Source organism: Pogona vitticeps, chromosome 2 (genome assembly GCF_051106095.1).
Source record: "Pogona vitticeps strain Pit_001003342236 chromosome 2, PviZW2.1, whole genome shotgun sequence".
NCBI lineage: Eukaryota > Metazoa > Chordata > Lepidosauria > Squamata > Agamidae > Pogona > Pogona vitticeps.
Window position 1 is genome coordinate 37,637,325 of NC_135784.1, and position 21,584 is coordinate 37,658,908.

A 21,584-nucleotide genomic window follows, 5' to 3' on the forward strand; every position below is an offset into this window, starting at 1 on the left:
AGCAATATATGGAAGTGAGAGCTGGAACGTAAAGAAGGCTGACCACCAAAGAATTGATGCTTTTGAACTGTGGTGCTGGAGGATGCTCTTGAGAGTCCCCTGGACTGCAAAGAGAACAAACCTATCCATTCTGAAGGAAATCAATCCTGAGTGCTCACTGGAAGGACAGATCCTGAAGCTGAGGCTCCAGTACTTCAGGCATCTCATGAGAAGAGAAGACACCCTGGAAAAGACCCTGATGTTAGGAAAGTGTGAAGGCAGGAGGAGAAGGGGACGACAGAGGACGTGATGGCTACCAGCATGAATTTGACAGGAGGCCCTGGCGTGCTCTGGTCCATGGGGTCATGAAGAGTTGGACACAACTTAAAGACTAAACAACAAAAACAAAATGTAAAAGACAGTGAAGAAAAACTTGGGGAAAAAAACAAATCATTTGAAATGTGGAGTTGGAGCCTTATAAATACCACAGACCACAAGAAACGCAGAAAAATTGATGCTTCATCAAGTCAAGCCTCAAATCTTTGTAGAGCAAAACTGATTAAACTGAGGCTATCATACCATTCACATATTAGAATAAAGAACTGACCTGAAAAGACAATATTGCTAGGAAACATTGGAGGTGTTGGAGGATGGCAATAGGAAGAGAGGAAGACCTAACATGAGAACATTGTCTCAATAAACAAAGCCACAGCTGTTAGTTTGCAAAGCCTAAGAAGAACTTAATGGAAAAGGCAATATTGCTAGGAGGAGGGTAATAAAATGAGAGAATGACTCAACATGAGATGCAATGAAGAAGACTACTGTTCTTGGCATATAACATCTTTGGAGGTTTGATTTTTTAAATTATTATTACCATACAATTGCATAGTGGCAAGAGGGATGGAATGGCTGGAAGTATGAGAGGATATAGGCAACAAGGTTCTCCTAAAATTCAATAAGGCCATTCTCACCCACCAAGCAAAAAACAGTAATTTCACAGCTTAAATGAGTGAGCTTCTGTATTTTTTCTCTTTATTCTTTTTAAAATATCTCTTAAAGTATTTGTAGAACCAGTCACCGAATCCCTTTCCTAGCACAACTGACTTTTTGGTCAGGAAGGAGTTAAAAAGTTCTCCTCTTGAGAGTCAACTAATTCGGTCTTGAATGACAGAATCAAATGTTTGTTGATTTGTTTGTTTTTCTATCTGTTTATTTATACCCTGTTTTTTTCCTTAAAAGGACCCGAAAGTTCAAATTGTCCCAGACCTCAAGATTATTTCCCCTTTGAAAACACATGTCAGATTCCCGATCTCAGAAATCCTGAGAGAATGTTCACTGAAAGGGCTGGGATAAACACAACTGACTGTGTTTTTGTAATTTAGAAATACTCTGAATACGCCTTCCAAAATTGTACACTCATTCCCTGGAGATACACTGCAAAATGTCCCCCTTTCTAGAGGACTGTCACTGCATTATTTTCTTTAAAGCAAGCCTGTTTTTGAACCCTTAAAAGACTGTTTGTTACTATGACCTTTCGTTGCCCTCCAAACCACCCTCTTCCCAGGCCAGGAAGCTGGAACAATCTACTTTGCAAAGGTCTTGCTGGTAATCCTGCTCTACACATACTGTACAGTACTCAATCTTATAACAAAGTCAAACATGTATTTTACCTAGTCTGTAGCCTTCAGTTACATTCAGAAATATGAAAGATAAAAGGGAGATTGGATCTCTCAACCTTCTTGAAAGAGACAGAAAGACCCATGCAACTGCATGGTCAAAAGAAGAAGGAAGCAGAAAGAGATCAAAACAAACAATGAAAGCAGAAACAAGAATAGGAGGGGCAAGCCTCAGTGGGGAGGAAGGCTTTGTTAATTGGCTAGTAGGAAAGGATAAAACCCCTTTAGCAGAAACTAAAGACCTCTGACCCACGGACACCCATGCAATTTGTTAATTTTCTGTGTTATTGTGTTGTTGTTATGCAAGGCAGCTGTTGTTCGGTCCATTTTCCTTAAGGGTTTTGGCTGGGAAGGAGGCGAAAGGTAGGCTTTTTGTGGAGAAGTCTGTTTTTTCCTGTCTCTTTGTTCTGGCTCATCACATGGTCTAGTGGGAGGGCCTAGTAGTTTGAATCCTGATTTTACTGGAGCCTGTGTCCATTTTCCTTAAGGGTTTTGGCTGGGAAGGAGGCGAAAGGTAGGCTTTTTGTGGAGAAGTCTGTTTTTTCCTGTCTCTTTGTTCTGGCTCATCACATGGTCTAGTGGGAGGGCCTAGTAGTTTGAATCCTGATTTTACTGGAGCCTGTGTCCATTTTCCTTAAGGGTTTTGGCTGGGAAGGAGGCGAAAGGTAGGCTTTTTGTGGAGAAGTCTGTTTTTTCCTGTCTCTTTGTTCTGGCTCATCACATGGTCTAGTGGGAGGGCCTAGTAGTTTGAATCCTGATTTTACTGGAGCCTGTGTCCATTTTCCTTAAGGGTTTTGGCTGGGAAGGAGGCGAAAGGTAGGCTTTTTGTGGAGAAGTCTGTTTTTTCCTGTCTCTTTGTTCTGGCTCATCACATGGTCTAGTGGGAGGGCCTAGTAGTTTGAATCCTGATTTTACTGGAGCCTGTGTCCATTTTCCTTAAGGGTTTTGGCTGGGAAGGAGGCGAAAGGTAGGCTTTTTGTGGAGAAGTCTGTTTTTTCCTGTCTCTTTGTTCTGGCTCATCACATGGTCTAGTGGGAGGGCCTAGTAGTTTGAATCCTGATTTTACTGGAGCCTGTGTCCATTTTCCTTAAGGGTTTTGGCTGGGAAGGAGGCGAAAGGTAGGCTTTTTGTGGAGAAGTCTGTTTTTTCCTGTCTCTTTGTTCTGGCTCATCACATGGTCTAGTGGGAGGGCCTAGTAGTTTGAATCCTGATTTTACTGGAGCCTGTGTCCATTTTCCTTAAGGGTTTTGGCTGGGAAGGAGGCGAAAGGTAGGCTTTTTGTGGAGAAGTCTGTTTTTTCCTGTCTCTTTGTTCTGGCTCATCACATGGTCTAGTGGGAGGGCCTAGTAGTTTGAATCCTGATTTTACTGGAGCCTGTGTCCATTTTCCTTAAGGGTTTTGGCTGGGAAGGAGGCGAAAGGTAGGCTTTTTGTGGAGAAGTCTGTTTTTTCCTGTCTCTTTGTTCTGGCTCATCACATGGTCTAGTGGGAGGGCCTAGTAGTTTGAATCCTGATTTTACTGGAGCCTGTGTCCATTTTCCTTAAGGGTTTTGGCTGGGAAGGAGGCGAAAGGTAGGCTTTTTGTGGAGAAGTCTGTTTTTTCCTGTCTCTTTGTTCTGGCTCATCACATGGTCTAGTGGGAGGGCCTAGTAGTTTGAATCCTGATTTTACTGGAGCCTGTGTCCATTTTCCTTAAGGGTTTTGGCTGGGAAGGAGGCGAAAGGTAGGCTTTTTGTGGAGAAGTCTGTTTTTTCCTGTCTCTTTGTTCTGGCTCATCACATGGTCTAGTGGGAGGGCCTAGTAGTTTGAATCCTGATTTTACTGGAGCCTGTGTCCATTTTCCTTAAGGGTTTTGGCTGGGAAGGAGGCGAAAGGTAGGCTTTTTGTGGAGAAGTCTGTTTTTTCCTGTCTCTTTGTTCTGGCTCATCACATGGTCTAGTGGGAGGGCCTAGTAGTTTGAATCCTGATTTTACTGGAGCCTGTGTCCATTTTCCTTAAGGGTTTTGGCTGGGAAGGAGGCGAAAGGTAGGCTTTTTGTGGAGAAGTCTGTTTTTTCCTGTCTCTTTGTTCTGGCTCATCACATGGTCTAGTGGGAGGGCCTAGTAGTTTGAATCCTGATTTTACTGGAGCCTGTGTCCATTTTCCTTAAGGGTTTTGGCTGGGAAGGAGGCGAAAGGTAGGCTTTTTGTGGAGAAGTCTGTTTTTTCCTGTCTCTTTGTTCTGGCTCATCACATGGTCTAGTGGGAGGGCCTAGTAGTTTGAATCCTGATTTTACTGGAGCCTGTGTCCATTTTCCTTAAGGGTTTTGGCTGGGAAGGAGGCGAAAGGTAGGCTTTTTGTGGAGAAGTCTGTTTTTTCCTGTCTCTTTGTTCTGGCTCATCACATGGTCTAGTGGGAGGGCCTAGTAGTTTGAATCCTGATTTTACTGGAGCCTGTGTCCATTTTCCTTAAGGGTTTTGGCTGGGAAGGAGGCGAAAGGTAGGCTTTTTGTGGAGAAGTCTGTTTTTTCCTGTCTCTTTGTTCTGGCTCATCACATGGTCTAGTGGAAGGGCCTAGTAGTTTGAATCCTGATTTTACTGGAGCCTGTGTCCATTTTCCTTAAGGGTTTTGGCTGGGAAGGAGGCGAAAGGTAGGCTTTTTGTGGAGAAGTCTGTTTTTTCCTGTCTCTTTGTTCTGGCTCATCACATGGTCTAGTGGGAGGGCCTAGTAGTTTGAATCCTGATTTTACTGGAGCCTGTGTCCATTTTCCTTAAGGGTTTTGGCTGGGAAGGAGGCGAAAGGTAGGCTTTTTGTGGAGAAGTCTGTTTTTTCCTGTCTCTTTGTTCTGGCTCATCACATGGTCTAGTGGGAGGGCCTAGTAGTTTGAATCCTGATTTTACTGGAGCCTGTGTCCATTTTCCTTAAGGGTTTTGGCTGGGAAGGAGGCGAAAGGTAGGCTTTTTGTGGAGAAGTCTGTTTTTTCCTGTCTCTTTGTTCTGGCTCATCACATGGTCTAGTGGAAGGGCCTAGTAGTTTGAATCCTGATTTTACTGGAGCCTGTGTCCATTTTCCTTAAGGGTTTTGGCTGGGAAGGAGGCGAAAGGTAGGCTTTTTGTGGAGAAGTCTGTTTTTTCCTGTCTCTTTGTTCTGGCTCATCACATGGTCTAGTGGAAGGGCCTAGTAGTTTGAATCCTGATTTTACTGGAGCCTGTGTCCATTTTCCTTAAGGGTTTTGGCTGGGAAGGAGGCGAAAGGTAGGCTTTTTGTGGAGAAGTCTGTTTTTTCCTGTCTCTTTGTTCTGGCTCATCACATGGTCTAGTGGGAGGGCCTAGTAGTTTGAATCCTGATTTTACTGGAGCCTGTGTCCATTTTCCTTAAGGGTTTTGGCTGGGAAGGAGGCGAAAGGTAGGCTTTTTGTGGAGAAGTCTGTTTTTTCCTGTCTCTTTGTTCTGGCTCATCACATGGTCTAGTGGGAGGGCCTAGTAGTTTGAATCCTGATTTTACTGGAGCCTGTGTCCATTTTCCTTAAGGGTTTTGGCTGGGAAGGAGGCGAAAGGTAGGCTTTTTGTGGAGAAGTCTGTTTTTTCCTGTCTCTTTGTTCTGGCTCATCACATGGTCTAGTGGGAGGGCCTAGTAGTTTGAATCCTGATTTTACTGGAGCCTGTGTCCATTTTCCTTAAGGGTTTTGGCTGGGAAGGAGGCGAAAGGTAGGCTTTTTGTGGAGAAGTCTGTTTTTTCCTGTCTCTTTGTTCTGGCTCATCACATGGTCTAGTGGGAGGGCCTAGTAGTTTGAATCCTGATTTTACTGGAGCCTGTGTCCATTTTCCTTAAGGGTTTTGGCTGGGAAGGAGGCGAAAGGTAGGCTTTTTGTGGAGAAGTCTGTTTTTTCCTGTCTCTTTGTTCTGGCTCATCACATGGTCTAGTGGGAGGGCCTAGTAGTTTGAATCCTGATTTTACTGGAGCCTGTGTCCATTTTCCTTAAGGGTTTTGGCTGGGAAGGAGGCGAAAGGTAGGCTTTTTGTGGAGAAGTCTGTTTTTTCCTGTCTCTTTGTTCTGGCTCATCACATGGTCTAGTGGGAGGGCCTAGTAGTTTGAATCCTGATTTTACTGGAGCCTGTGTCCATTTTCCTTAAGGGTTTTGGCTGGGAAGGAGGCGAAAGGTAGGCTTTTTGTGGAGAAGTCTGTTTTTTCCTGTCTCTTTGTTCTGGCTCATCACATGGTCTAGTGGGAGGGCCTAGTAGTTTGAATCCTGATTTTACTGGAGCCTGTGTCCATTTTCCTTAAGGGTTTTGGCTGGGAAGGAGGCGAAAGGTAGGCTTTTTGTGGAGAAGTCTGTTTTTTCCTGTCTCTTTGTTCTGGCTCATCACATGGTCTAGTGGGAGGGCCTAGTAGTTTGAATCCTGATTTTACTGGAGCCTGTGTCCATTTTCCTTAAGGGTTTTGGCTGGGAAGGAGGCGAAAGGTAGGCTTTTTGTGGAGAAGTCTGTTTTTTCCTGTCTCTTTGTTCTGGCTCATCACATGGTCTAGTGGGAGGGCCTAGTAGTTTGAATCCTGATTTTACTGGAGCCTGTGTCCATTTTCCTTAAGGGTTTTGGCTGGGAAGGAGGCGAAAGGTAGGCTTTTTGTGGAGAAGTCTGTTTTTTCCTGTCTCTTTGTTCTGGCTCATCACATGGTCTAGTGGGAGGGCCTAGTAGTTTGAATCCTGATTTTACTGGAGCCTGTGTCCATTTTCCTTAAGGGTTTTGGCTGGGAAGGAGGCGAAAGGTAGGCTTTTTGTGGAGAAGTCTGTTTTTTCCTGTCTCTTTGTTCTGGCTCATCACATGGTCTAGTGGGAGGGCCTAGTAGTTTGAATCCTGATTTTACTGGAGCCTGTGTCCATTTTCCTTAAGGGTTTTGGCTGGGAAGGAGGCGAAAGGTAGGCTTTTTGTGGAGAAGTCTGTTTTTTCCTGTCTCTTTGTTCTGGCTCATCACATGGTCTAGTGGGAGGGCCTAGTAGTTTGAATCCTGATTTTACTGGAGCCTGTGTCCATTTTCCTTAAGGGTTTTGGCTGGGAAGGAGGCGAAAGGTAGGCTTTTTGTGGAGAAGTCTGTTTTTTCCTGTCTCTTTGTTCTGGCTCATCACATGGTCTAGTGGGAGGGCCTAGTAGTTTGAATCCTGATTTTACTGGAGCCTGTGTCCATTTTCCTTAAGGGTTTTGGCTGGGAAGGAGGCGAAAGGTAGGCTTTTTGTGGAGAAGTCTGTTTTTTCCTGTCTCTTTGTTCTGGCTCATCACATGGTCTAGTGGGAGGGCCTAGTAGTTTGAATCCTGATTTTACTGGAGCCTGTGTCCATTTTCCTTAAGGGTTTTGGCTGGGAAGGAGGCGAAAGGTAGGCTTTTTGTGGAGAAGTCTGTTTTTTCCTGTCTCTTTGTTCTGGCTCATCACATGGTCTAGTGGGAGGGCCTAGTAGTTTGAATCCTGATTTTACTGGAGCCTGTGTCCATTTTCCTTAAGGGTTTTGGCTGGGAAGGAGGCGAAAGGTAGGCTTTTTGTGGAGAAGTCTGTTTTTTCCTGTCTCTTTGTTCTGGCTCATCACATGGTCTAGTGGGAGGGCCTAGTAGTTTGAATCCTGATTTTACTGGAGCCTGTGTCCATTTTCCTTAAGGGTTTTGGCTGGGAAGGAGGCGAAAGGTAGGCTTTTTGTGGAGAAGTCTGTTTTTTCCTGTCTCTTTGTTCTGGCTCATCACATGGTCTAGTGGGAGGGCCTAGTAGTTTGAATCCTGATTTTACTGGAGCCTGTGTCCATTTTCCTTAAGGGTTTTGGCTGGGAAGGAGGCGAAAGGTAGGCTTTTTGTGGAGAAGTCTGTTTTTTCCTGTCTCTTTGTTCTGGCTCATCACATGGTCTAGTGGGAGGGCCTAGTAGTTTGAATCCTGATTTTACTGGAGCCTGTGTCCATTTTCCTTAAGGGTTTTGGCTGGGAAGGAGGCGAAAGGTAGGCTTTTTGTGGAGAAGTCTGTTTTTTCCTGTCTCTTTGTTCTGGCTCATCACATGGTCTAGTGGGAGGGCCTAGTAGTTTGAATCCTGATTTTACTGGAGCCTGTGTCCATTTTCCTTAAGGGTTTTGGCTGGGAAGGAGGCGAAAGGTAGGCTTTTTGTGGAGAAGTCTGTTTTTTCCTGTCTCTTTGTTCTGGCTCATCACATGGTCTAGTGGGAGGGCCTAGTAGTTTGAATCCTGATTTTACTGGAGCCTGTGTCCATTTTCCTTAAGGGTTTTGGCTGGGAAGGAGGCGAAAGGTAGGCTTTTTGTGGAGAAGTCTGTTTTTTCCTGTCTCTTTGTTCTGGCTCATCACATGGTCTAGTGGGAGGGCCTAGTAGTTTGAATCCTGATTTTACTGGAGCCTGTGTCCATTTTCCTTAAGGGTTTTGGCTGGGAAGGAGGCGAAAGGTAGGCTTTTTGTGGAGAAGTCTGTTTTTTCCTGTCTCTTTGTTCTGGCTCATCACATGGTCTAGTGGGAGGGCCTAGTAGTTTGAATCCTGATTTTACTGGAGCCTGTGTCCATTTTCCTTAAGGGTTTTGGCTGGGAAGGAGGCGAAAGGTAGGCTTTTTGTGGAGAAGTCTGTTTTTTCCTGTCTCTTTGTTCTGGCTCATCACATGGTCTAGTGGAAGGGCCTAGTAGTTTGAATCCTGATTTTACTGGAGCCTGTGTCCATTTTCCTTAAGGGTTTTGGCTGGGAAGGAGGCGAAAGGTAGGCTTTTTGTGGAGAAGTCTGTTTTTTCCTGTCTCTTTGTTCTGGCTCATCACATGGTCTAGTGGAAGGGCCTAGTAGTTTGAATCCTGATTTTACTGGAGCCTGTGTCCATTTTCCTTAAGGGTTTTGGCTGGGAAGGAGGCGAAAGGTAGGCTTTTTGTGGAGAAGTCTGTTTTTTCCTGTCTCTTTGTTCTGGCTCATCACATGGTCTAGTGGGAGGGCCTAGTAGTTTGAATCCTGATTTTACTGGAGCCTGTGTCCATTTTCCTTAAGGGTTTTGGCTGGGAAGGAGGCGAAAGGTAGGCTTTTTGTGGAGAAGTCTGTTTTTTCCTGTCTCTTTGTTCTGGCTCATCACATGGTCTAGTGGGAGGGCCTAGTAGTTTGAATCCTGATTTTACTGGAGCCTGTGTCCATTTTCCTTAAGGGTTTTGGCTGGGAAGGAGGCGAAAGGTAGGCTTTTTGTGGAGAAGTCTGTTTTTTCCTGTCTCTTTGTTCTGGCTCATCACATGGTCTAGTGGGAGGGCCTAGTAGTTTGAATCCTGATTTTACTGGAGCCTGTGTCCATTTTCCTTAAGGGTTTTGGCTGGGAAGGAGGCGAAAGGTAGGCTTTTTGTGGAGAAGTCTGTTTTTTCCTGTCTCTTTGTTCTGGCTCATCACATGGTCTAGTGGGAGGGCCTAGTAGTTTGAATCCTGATTTTACTGGAGCCTGTGTCCATTTTCCTTAAGGGTTTTGGCTGGGAAGGAGGCGAAAGGTAGGCTTTTTGTGGAGAAGTCTGTTTTTTCCTGTCTCTTTGTTCTGGCTCATCACATGGTCTAGTGGGAGGGCCTAGTAGTTTGAATCCTGATTTTACTGGAGCCTGTGTCCATTTTCCTTAAGGGTTTTGGCTGGGAAGGAGGCGAAAGGTAGGCTTTTTGTGGAGAAGTCTGTTTTTTCCTGTCTCTTTGTTCTGGCTCATCACATGGTCTAGTGGGAGGGCCTAGTAGTTTGAATCCTGATTTTACTGGAGCCTGTGTCCATTTTCCTTAAGGGTTTTGGCTGGGAAGGAGGCGAAAGGTAGGCTTTTTGTGGAGAAGTCTGTTTTTTCCTGTCTCTTTGTTCTGGCTCATCACATGGTCTAGTGGGAGGGCCTAGTAGTTTGAATCCTGATTTTACTGGAGCCTGTGTCCATTTTCCTTAAGGGTTTTGGCTGGGAAGGAGGCGAAAGGTAGGCTTTTTGTGGAGAAGTCTGTTTTTTCCTGTCTCTTTGTTCTGGCTCATCACATGGTCTAGTGGGAGGGCCTAGTAGTTTGAATCCTGATTTTACTGGAGCCTGTGTCCATTTTCCTTAAGGGTTTTGGCTGGGAAGGAGGCGAAAGGTAGGCTTTTTGTGGAGAAGTCTGTTTTTTCCTGTCTCTTTGTTCTGGCTCATCACATGGTCTAGTGGGAGGGCCTAGTAGTTTGAATCCTGATTTTACTGGAGCCTGTGTCCATTTTCCTTAAGGGTTTTGGCTGGGAAGGAGGCGAAAGGTAGGCTTTTTGTGGAGAAGTCTGTTTTTTCCTGTCTCTTTGTTCTGGCTCATCACATGGTCTAGTGGGAGGGCCTAGTAGTTTGAATCCTGATTTTACTGGACCGCGCGCCTAACGGCGCGCGAAATACTCTAAGTCTATCTCCAACCCCAATATGCTGAATATGGATGTCCTGAAGGAGGGCAGAATTTCAGCTTTAAAAAGAGAATGAGGAGGAGAGTGTGTCACATGAAATTCCCTAATCCTATCTCTTACTTAATTTGGTAAAAGAGAGCAGGCCGGGTAGGTGGGACTCGTCAGCCCTGGAAGGCAGCCCATCTAGGAGAAGGAAAACTCCAAATTTTAACCTCCACTGCCTTGTGGCTATATCCACTTATGGAAAGGGCTTCAGGAGATAACCTCGAGGCAAAATCCGGAGCCGGAGTCCCGGAGGCACTTTCTTTCACTCTGCCAACTCCTGCGACGTTGCTGGAACCAGTTGTATTGGCTCTTGCCTTTCCACTGGACCATTTCAGCGATGTGGAGAGGGGGGATTTGCTGCTTGGGTAACAGCCTATCCTCCATACTATTTTACCCAGGCTTCGTGCTCTGGAGAGGACACTCCAGCTTCGCATACAGCGTCGAAACAACACGGGAAGTAGCAGTTACCGGTTATAAGTCTCTGCTGAATTGGCGTAGAGCAGGACGCCAGGGGCTACTTCTGACGGTGGGAGAGGTCATTGCACCTCACTAGGTAGATACCGCCCGCCTTAAGCTGGGCAGCCCCCAGCCAGTAAGGTGCTACCTCGCCACGGTCTGTTAACCTCACGGGGTGCGTGGGGTTTAGGGTGAAACCCGACAAGCAGATCGACAACCGTGCACCATGCAACAATCATAAGAAAACTTCTGCCCTAAAGCTGGGCACCTGGAATGTACGGACAATGACCCCTGGCTTTCCTGACTACGGCTTTCCTAACGACCTGCAAGAAATAGACGATGTGCACAAGACAGCTGTCATTGACATGGAACTGAGTAGACTACAGATGGACATTGTTGCCCTGCAAGAGACAAGACTGCCAGACTCGGGATCTGTCAAAGAAAAAAACTTCTCATTCTTCTGGCAGGGAAAACCATCGAATGAGACCAGGGAATATGGTGTTGGCTTTGCAGTCAGAAACACTCTCCTGAGATGCATTGTTCCACCCACTGTGGGGAGTGAAAGAATCCTGTCTCTGCAGCTCCACTCATCAGCAGGACCAGTAACCCTCATTAGTGCATATGCACCAACACTGTCATCCACTCCAGAAGTGAAAGACAAATTCTACGACGATCTGGCAGCTACTATCAAAAAAGTCCCTGAAAGAGAGTCACTGTTCATTCTTGGAGACTTTAATGCTAGAGTTGGTGCTGATCACAATTCTTGGCCCACTTGTCTAGGCCGTTTTGGCATTGGAAAGATGAACGAAAATGGCCAACGCTTACTGGAGTTTTGCTGTTACTATGGTCTCTGTGTCAGCAACACATTCTTTAATACGAAGCTGCAACACAGAGTTTCCTGGAGACATCCAAGATCCAAGCATTGGCATCAGCTCGATTTGATCCTCACTAGACGTTCTAGCCTTCCTAGTGTTACGATCACACGCAGCTACCAGAGTGCTGATTGCGATACTGATCACTCCCTGGTGTGTAGTAGAGTAAAACTGCGAACAAAGAAATTGTATCACATGAAAAAGGAAGGAAGACCACGTATTGACATCAACAAGACTCGCGATCAAAGAAAAGTGAAGGAATTTGCCCAAGCACTCGAGGAAACCCTTCCAGGTCCAGCTAATGTAAATGCACCTGAACGATGGGAATACTTCAAGAACACTGTCTACAACACCGCCTTGTCCACCTTCGGCAAGAAGACCAGAAAGATGGCTGACTGGTTCGAAGCCCATTTGGAGGAGTTAATGCCAGCCATTGAGGATAAGAGAAGAGCTCTAGCAGCATACAAAGCCTGTCCTAGCGAGTACAACCTGCAAGCTCTTCGAGCCGCTCGTAGCCAAGTCCAACAGGCTGCCAGGAGATGCTCCAATGACTATTGGCTTCAGCTTTGCTCTCAGATACAGATAGCAGCGGACACAGGTAACATCAAAGGAATGTATGATGGTATCAAGCAGGCCTTAGGTCCATTACAGAAGAAATCTGCTCCCTTAAAGTCTACTACAGGTGTGATCATCCAGGACCGAGCACAGCAGATGGAACGCTGGGTGCAGCACTACTCCGAGCTATATTCCAGAAAGAATGTAGTAACCGAAGAAGCATTAAATAACATTGAGTGCCTGCCTGTCTTGGAAGAGCTGGACAGCGAACCAACCCTAGCAGAAATAAATGCGGCCTTGGATTCCCTCACCTCTGGCAAGGCACCTGGAAGGGACAACATCCCTGTTGAAGTGCTGAAATGCGGTAAGGAGATCATCATCACCGAACTGTATGAAATCTTTTGTCTCTGCTGGAGGGAAGGTGGAGTACCACAGGACATGAAGGACGCAAACATTGTCACGTTGTACAAGAACAAAGGTGACAGGGGTGACTGCAATAACTACCGTGGTATCTCTCTTCTTAGCGTTGTAGGGAAGCTGCTTGCCCGTGTTGTGCTGAAGAGGCTCCAGGTGCTTGCAGACAGAGTCTATCCGGAATCACAGTGTGGATTTCGAGCAAATAGATCCACCACTGACATGGTATTCTCCCTCCGACAGTTGCAGGAGAAATGCAGGGAACAACAACAGCCACTCTTAGTGGCCTTCATAGACCTTACAAAAGCATTTGACTTGGTTAGCAGGGATGGCCTTTTCAAAATACTTCCCAAGATTGGATGTCCACCTCGTCTCCTTAACATCATCAGGTCCTTCCACGATGGAATGAAAGGCACTGTAGTTTTTGACGGCTCAACATCAGATCCCTTTGACATCCGAAGCGGAGTGAAACAGGGCTGTGTCCTCGCACCAACACTTTTTGGGATCTTTTTTGCTGTCATGCTGAAGCATGCCTTTGGAACTGCAACAGAAGGTGTCTATCTCCGGACTAGATCAGATGGAAAGCTCTTTAATCTCTCTAGATTGAGAGCGAAGACCAAAGTCCAACTGAAATGCATGAGGGACTTCCTCTTTGCAGACGATGCAGCCATTGTTGCCCACTCTGCTGAAGACCTCCAACAACTCATGAACCGTTTCAGCAAGGCCTGCCAAGACTTTGGACTAACAATCAGCCTGAAGAAAACACAAGTCATGGGCCAGGGTGTGGACTCGCCTCCCTCTATTACCATCTCCACACAAGAATTGGAGGTTGTTCATGACTTTGTGTACCTTGGCTCAACCATCTCTGACACCCTCTCTCTAGATGTCGAGCTGGATAAACGCATTGGGAAAGCAGCCACCATGTTCTCTAGACTCACAAAGAGAGTATGGCTCAATAAGAAACTGACAACACATACCAAGATCCAGGTCTATAGAGCCAGTGTCCTGAGCACACTCCTGTACTGCAGCGAGTCCTGGACACTTTGTGCCCGGCAGGAGAGGAAGCTGAACACCTTCCATATGCGTTGCCTACGACGGATTTTTGGTATCACCTGGCAGGACAGAGTTCCAAATAGAGTAGTCCTAGAACGAGCTGGAATTTTCAGCATGCATACATTACTGAAACAGCGACGTCTACGCTGGCTTGGGCACGTTGTGAGAATGGCTGATGGTCGGATTCCAAAGGATCTCCTATATGGAGAATTAGTGCAGGGAAATCGCCCCAGAGGGAGACCACAGCTGCGATACAAGGACATCTGCAAGCGGGATCTGAAGGCCTTAGGAATAGACCTCAACAGATGGGAAACTCTGACATCTGATCGTTCAGCCTGGAGGCAGGCAGTACATCACGGCCTCTCCCAATTTGAAGAGACCCTTGTCCAGCAGGCTGAGGCAAAGAGGAAGTCACAAAGGAAGCAAAACCAGGGAGCTGGACAGGGGACAGATTGGATTTGTCTCCAGTGTGGAAGGGATTGTCACTCTCGAATTGGCCTCCTCAGCCACACTAGACGCTGTTCCAAGTCCTCCATACAGAGCACGATACCATAGTCTTTCGAGACTGAAGGATGCCTACTATGATGTTGTTCGGTATTCGGTACAATGCCTTTTAATGATATACTGTTTTGTTCCTTGAAAACAATACCAAAATGAAGTAAATGTGTACACTGTATACACATTAATTTTTGGTAAGAGTTTGGGGAGCTGGCTGGATAGCTCAGTAGTTCTAGCATCTGGCTGAGGAACCAGAAGTTGGGAGTTCAATACCACATTGTGCATCCCCGAGGGGTCAGCCTCTGTGGCCTAAAGTGAAGTGTGCAACCCTAGGATGGTGCCAGATGAAAATAATGGCAAATCACTTCTGAGTACTCTCTACCTAGAAATCCCTGAAAACAGCCGCCATAAGTCAGAACTGACTTGACGGCACACAGCTATTGTTAAGAGTTTGGGACCTTCTGTTTTAAAATTTTCCTTTACTCAGAGACATTAACATGCCACATACTCTTCCTATGCAAGGGGACAAGCAAAGTGGGTTGTTTTATGTCAGAGCATACCTGAACAAAAAGGGACCAGATGTTTCATGCTCCTTTTGAATACCACTGTAAGCCTCGGTAAATTCAGTTTAAATACTCGCAGACTGCAACCTCCGGGGGAGGGCGGGGGGAAGAAAACATGCTCAGGCTTTAGTTTGCAATTCGAAACAACCAAAATTCTCCAAGGAGGCATTCGTCTTGCCAACATTTACAGCCAAGATATTGGATGAGACACTGTAAAATACGACAGTGACTACTGCAAAAAAATATCAAAGGCTGCCTGTTAACTTCCCTCTGAGCTTAACGTGCTTATATATGCAAGTGAGTGGAGGGGGAAAACAATGTTTTAAAATGCCTGGGATTTGTCATTTCAAACTGGTAAATGTCAGGCTGCTTGCTAATTACTGAGTTCAGTAGACTCCTATTGAAGTGTGTGGTTTTTTTCCCCTTAATAAAGCCAAAATTTCAAGGGAGGGAGTGAAACGTATTATATAAGCACATTCATTGTTTAATTGGCTTTATTATGTCATGCATATGTTTTATAAAGATCACCTTTAAATGGCACCTTGAATATCCTGGGTTTTTTAAAAAAATACAGAAATGTAGATCATTGGGCACACGCTGCTGGTAGGGAAACTAAATGCGTCTTTAACACAATGGTGTTTATTGCTGATTTTTTTTTCCTTGACATTTTCTAAGATGCATTATTTTGCCCTTTGGTCTAACAAAATTGTTCTATAAAAATGTATTTCTAGAGAAGTTTTTTTTTTAAAAAAAATATAATTATCTTTGTCGTTTGTTTGTTTGGTTTTTCCCCAGTTGCTAAAAGGATTCGATTATGTCAGAAAGTGACATTTCCACTCAGCGCCTTTCTGCTCACCAGCATTTTGGGGTAATAATGTGTAATGAAGGAAATGCACTTAGACATAAGCTCTTATTTATCCTCTGTGATGTTTTTGCATACCATTCTCTCTTTGCTGCTCAGGTATGATAAAAGCAAGATCTAGGCAATGCAACATACAGCTGCTTAATTTTCGTCACACTATGATTATCCACTCAGTTACTTTAATCAATACTGAAAGTTATATTAACCTGGTTAGCAACAGGAGTAGTTACATAGCAACTGAAGAAAGTGCTTTCCAGGGATATTGGCTGGTCTTTGGGTCCAGGTCTCAAATACAAGTCCAGATCATGTCCAAGTCCTAAGTTTTTAATTCCCCCCGTCCGGTTTAGCCCTCCAGGGGAGTCCAAAGGTCTTACCTTACCCCCAAGAGGCCCAATGGTGAGTCGGAGGGGGAGGGCAAACCCTCCACCTTCAAAGCTCCCCCACAGCTTGATGGTTCACACATTTCATAAAATTTGGATAGATCACTCTGACCTCCACGTTATTTGCCTAACAAGAGAATGCTAAGAGGAGCAAAATGGTGCATGATGGGATAGGTAGGCCGAAGAGGCCTGAGGCAAAGTGTGCCCCGTTACTGGGAGGTGGGCTGGCAGTTCCAGAGTGAGGTAAATAAATAATTGCAGAGAGGAGGCGGAAAGAAAGAGGCAAGAGTGGCCACCTTAAAAGAAATGAATAAGAGGAATGGGTTTGGTTTTGTGTTAAGGGCTGAGATCCTGAAAAATAAATAGGTGGGCTGGCAGACTGACTCACAAAAGGTCCATCTCCATTAAAAGAATAGATCTCCATTAAACTAATAGGGACTTCAAAACACTACTTGGAAAAATAGGTCCAAGTTGGGAGTTGAGTCAAAGTCCTTAAAAAAAAAGCTCAAATCAAGTCCGAGTTGAGTCACTGGTGGACTTAAGTCCCACTTGACAGCAAGTCATGACTTGAGAGTCCCCATTCCTGGCGCTTTCAGTGACAGATTCTATACTTTTTTCTCTTACTTTTAATGTGGTTTTAAATTGTTCCTACAGGGTTACAGTTCAGTGATTCGTTTAATATGGTAATATGTTTAACTGAGCTATAATAAGTTAGCTGTTATCTGTTTTAAAACTATTTTGTAAGCCACTTCAGATCCCTGTACTATGTCATGTTTGCTTGAATTTTCTACATTTCTGCCAAGATGGCAGCTATTTTCCTCTACATGAAAGAATCAGATGATCCTTATGCTCTGCCTGTGCAAATCAAATACTGATGAATTAGACCTTTCGTGTTGTAATAACTGTAGTGACTAATGGAACAACCCAAAGCCGTTATTAAAGAAAGGAGACTGAATAATGCATTAATAACCAAGAGTGCAAGGGAAAATAATTTAAAAATAAAAAAAATAAGTATCAATCCTGCTTCCTCCCCTCCCCACCAAAATGAAAGGAAAGCCACAGCAACAGCTGGATTCTGTAGTGCTAGACTGCAGTTAAATGGTGATGAAATAAATAAGTTGGATTTTTTTTCCTGACATTGCAAGGTAAGTCTACTTCACATCCTTAGGGATAAATAAAATATTGTGGCATTTCTTTGGCATTACAGAGAGCTAAAAGAACATTTTAATTTTCCACAATGAAGACTGTTAAGATGAAGGGTCTACAGAAAATCACAGCATATAGACTGAAATAGCCGAGTTTTCATTTATTTCCTTCAAAGCCACAGCATAGAGAATGACCTAACATGATGGAACAGCGAAAAGTATGTCCACCATTCTCCTCAGCAATGAAAAAGGTACTCTGAAAACTAAATGTGAAAAGAGAAACCTAATCATTATTTGTTTTCTCTTTGAACACCTGAGCACTCTTGAATATTGGCCAGAACACAGGTTTGATAGGATGGGGACCAAATATTCAAACATCTATATAAAACTAAGCTCGGAACAGTTACTTATATGGGTGACCATACAATGCTGGTAGAGACGTGGTGAATTCTGCAGGTTATCATCTGGTTCTTAACCTTTGTTACTCGGATGCTTTTGAACTGCAACTCCCAGAAACCCCAGTCAGGACAGCTAGTGGTGAAGGCTTCTGGGAGTTGCAGTCCAAAACTCCTGAGTAACCCAAGCTTAAGAACCAGTGATCTAATCAACTTTCCTAATTCTGACAGAGAAGAATTGAGCAAAAACTCCTGTCAGATACTAAGTTAAGAGGAGGGACAGAGAGTTGAAGGTGCTCTGCAAGGCTTCACAAATACAATGGTGTTTAAAGGGAAATAAATGTACATAATGTCCTTGAACCCCAACGCACACAGTCCCATTTGTAAAGAAACATTTGCCCTGTGATTGTAACCATGTTTGGCTGAACACAATTATTTATTTATTTATTTATTTATTTATTTATTTATTTATTTATTTATTTATTTATTTATTTTATTAATGACATTAATAAACCACCCTTCTAGGGGCAAGCCACTACTTACTACCTACCTAATCACAATATGTGTGCAATATGCGGACAGCAGATTGAAGGTCTCTCCCTTGCTGGTTTATGGCATCCCCTGATGCCCACGGTGTTGCCAGGTCAGAAGCACACAGGAGCAGACAACATCTGGGAGAGAGCTGGAGGTGCTAATAGGGCAGCTGACTGTGGAAATAAGCACGAGGCACTCTGTTCCTTGCCTTGCTTCAAATGCATCGGGACTTTCCACTGTGCCCAGCTTTCTGTTGTGCCCACATTGTGGAAGCCCATCCATGCTGAGTCAGTAAACTCCAATGCTAGCTGGAAATGGGCAGAGATGTGCACCCACAATGTAAAACCACCTTAACAAACCAAATTCAGTTGTTCTCTTCTTCAGTGCCACATGGCCTGTGGCTTATTTCATGGCCTGGAGACCTTCAGAGGCACAGCAGTCCCCCAAATCTTCAGCTGACACTTGACACCTGGGAACTCTAGAGGAGCACTTTGCCCAGCAACATGACAGCAGTTTGCCAGAGGTTGGGAGTTCAATTCCCCACTGAGCGCCCCTGACAGGGACTGGCCTTGATGATCCATAGAGTCCCTGCCAATTCTGCAGTTCCAAGATTATAAAACAGGTAAACCCCAGTTTCACGTGGAGATGAACCATAAATCCCTAACATGCCTTATGTAAAACCACCAGAACTTTTCCTTGTTTGCTGCTGCCGCCAGCTGTGTCGCCTTGGATAAGCTGCACGGTCTCAGAGTACTCCCAGAAGAAAATGATGGTAAATCACTATTGAGTATCTAAACCTAGAAAACCCTGGAAAGGGTTGCCAGGAACTGGAATCAGCCTGACAGCATGTAATTACTGACATTGCAGGAGCAGAGCATGTGTCGTAAAGTCTACTGCTCCGTGTAGAAGCAGAGTTCCTTGCCCTGTGGAGGACTGTGGAGATGAGAGTAGCAGTAGCAGAAACTCCATCCCCTACAGAGCACAGAAGAAGACGCCAAGCCACCTTCGCTCAGGAGAGCCCTGGCTGTTTCATAAGGCCTCAGTAGACCAGCCACTGTTTGGTCAACTGTTTCAAAAAGGCTGGATTTTTAAACCTGATGGTAAAAATGCAGTCAAGTTACAAAGGCAGCAAGGAAAAGCAAGAGGCCTCCTGGGGCAACTGGCAGCTCTGCCTTTTCTCAAGCAGCACACAAGGACTGCTTCTGCTTTCACCAGCATCATCCATCTCCTTCGTGTATTCAGAACTTCGATGGTTCGATCCATTCTTGTTCTCTAACCACAGTTTTCCTCATAAAACCAGTTTGTCATTCTCTTTCCCAACAGCCTTTGATGGCTCACTCCACACTCTACTGTCTTGCGGATGACTCTCTTCTAGGATTTTGGGTTTTTTTAAAAAAAGACATATATTTATGCAAATCCTGGGTTTCCAAGAATGAATAGACCCACTCGTGCCTGGGTGGTAACATGCTGATGACATAAGCAATGTGCTCCCACATAACAAGTCAGAAATAGAGAGAAGACATTTACAGTGGCATTCACAGCCAGAAAATCAGAAACTTGGGGGAAAGATAATGATAATATTCAGAGTAGAAATATAAGAAATACAGGAATACCTAGAGAAATCAGTGTCAGTGCCAAATACATAAAATACAAAAGGAAAATAGGAAAGGAAAAGATGAAAAATTTGAAGGTAAAGATTTATCATACCTAATTTCTTTTGCAGCACAATATATTTAAACCTTCTGACTTTAGTGTAGCCCTTGAGCATGGTACAGAGAATTTGTCACATGCTTAGCATTTGCTACAATACCCAACTGTCCTCAAGAGCCTTTTTATCTCACTCTATTAATAAAATACAAAATGTGAATATTCGGAAAACACGTCAGCTACTACTCTCCAAAGGACCGTACAGAAACTTGTACAAATTAAAGACAGCAAGTGAATTTTTCTTTTCAGTCATTTAGACTGCCATCCTAAACACACTTATCTTAGGGCAAATCCCTCTGCATGAGAGTGCAGTACTGATCTTGCACTGGTGGAGCAAGTAAACATGCTATAAAGCAATTATGAATAGGGATAACCCAAACAAAAATAATAATTTTTAAATAGGGCTTCAGATGTGCACCAAAACCAACACAAAGGCTTCAGACAGTTTGCCCTTGTTCTGTGCCAAATTTGGGTCGGTTTGGGCAAATGGTTTTCAAGTTATGAATTCTAAAATAACAAATGAACCCAGATTTAAAATAGCTCATGTAAACTGAAAAGACAAATTCTCCTTATCATGAGAGAAGAGTCCGCCCCACCATTTGTTAAAAGAATCCAGGCCGCAGGAGCTGAAATATCAGTTCTCATGAAAAACATTTCAAAAGGGCTTATGTGTGGAATAGGTTTCCCAGCAAGAATTTTGCAAAATACAGATGCATTGTTGCAACTTCATGGACTAGGAAGACAGATAGTTGCAAAGCTTAGGGTAATTAAGGTCACAGGGACAGAATCAAAGATAGGCTTTCTTTGAAGAGTAAAAAACAAACCAAAAAAAGGTTTGCTTTAAGAAAGTAATGAAGTTACCATCTGCCTGAACAAGGGACACTTTGCAATGTGTCCTCAGGGACTTAGCATACAATTTTGGAAGACATATTCAAAGCACTGCTGCATTACAAAAGCACAGAGCAATTGTGTTGGTCCCAGCTCTAAGGGCTCTCAGTGAACCTTCTCCCAGTGTAAGAACTGCTGAATAGCTCAGTGGCCTAGATATCTGGCTGCAGAGCCTCTTGGCCTCGTTGATAGGGGCTGGACTCGATGATCCAAAGGATCCCTTCCAGCTCTGCAGTTCTAAGATTATTATTCAAAAATACACAGACACAGTCAAAATTGTAAATACATTGGGCATTCTGTAACAGAAATGAATGGCCGTGTTCTGAAGGTTGTTCTTCCTGACGTTTCACCAGTCTCTGTGGCCGGCATCTTCAGAGGACAGGAGTAGGAACTCAGTCTGTGCTCTGTTGCTGTTTGTTGGATAGTTGAGTATTTATAGCTGTGGGAACAGCTTTTGTCCTTTTCAGGGTCATTTCAGGGCGATTATGATGATCAGTGTGTTTTTGTTGTGGATGTATTGTTGTGATGTCTGTTATCTGTTAAATATCTGTTATCTGTTAAATAAGTTATCTGTTACATATCAGCACAATATGTACGCTGTTTTGTAGTTCTGATGGTGTGATTTCTGAGATCTGCAACTGCTTATAGTACTGTGTGAAGTTTCTTGATATTGTTCCCAAGCAATACAGGGACCACTGAAGTGTGTTTCTTTTATATTATTATTATTATTATTATTATTATTATTATTATTATTATTATTATTATTATTATTATTATTATTATTATTATTATTATTATTATTATTATTATTATTATTATTATTTCTGAGGCCAAACTCCTGATATAAGTTTTCAAAGGGGAAATCAGTTGAAGAACTTTTTAACTCCTCCCTGGCCAAACAGGCTGGTATAAAGATATTTAAATATATATATATCCAAAGATGTTATGTGTACTTGAGTACACACAGTTAATCTGAAAGACACATCTCTTCAAGGCAATTTGATTTGTGGCTCCATGCAATACATATATACCTAGGAAACTTGTTGAAAAGCAGCCCTCACAATTGCTTTGTGTTCAGGTGACAAGTGGTTAACTAATGGAAAAAGAATCTAGGATTTCCCCTGCTTAGCGTCTCTTTGTGAATGATAGGGAGCACAAGAGGGTGTCCTGTAAACCAGAGGACTCCAATGTCTCGTTCGTGATCCGGCAGCA

At 44.0% G+C, this 21,584-nt stretch overlaps 1 protein-coding gene across 3 annotated transcripts in view; it reads right to left on the minus strand.

Moving 5' to 3' along the window:
- Window positions 1-21,584, minus strand: part of FHIT (fragile histidine triad diadenosine triphosphatase) — a 928,323-nt gene that overhangs the window by 846,729 nt on the left and 60,010 nt on the right. The window contains exon 1 of one of the 3 annotated variants that reach the window (XM_072989326.2): window positions 1,650-1,814. The exons of the other annotated variants lie outside the window; for them this stretch is intronic. The gene's annotated coding sequence lies outside the window, so the exon portion shown is untranslated. Of the gene's footprint in view, window positions 1-1,649; window positions 1,815-21,584 lie in introns of those variants that run through there. 3 annotated transcript variants of the gene reach the window in all.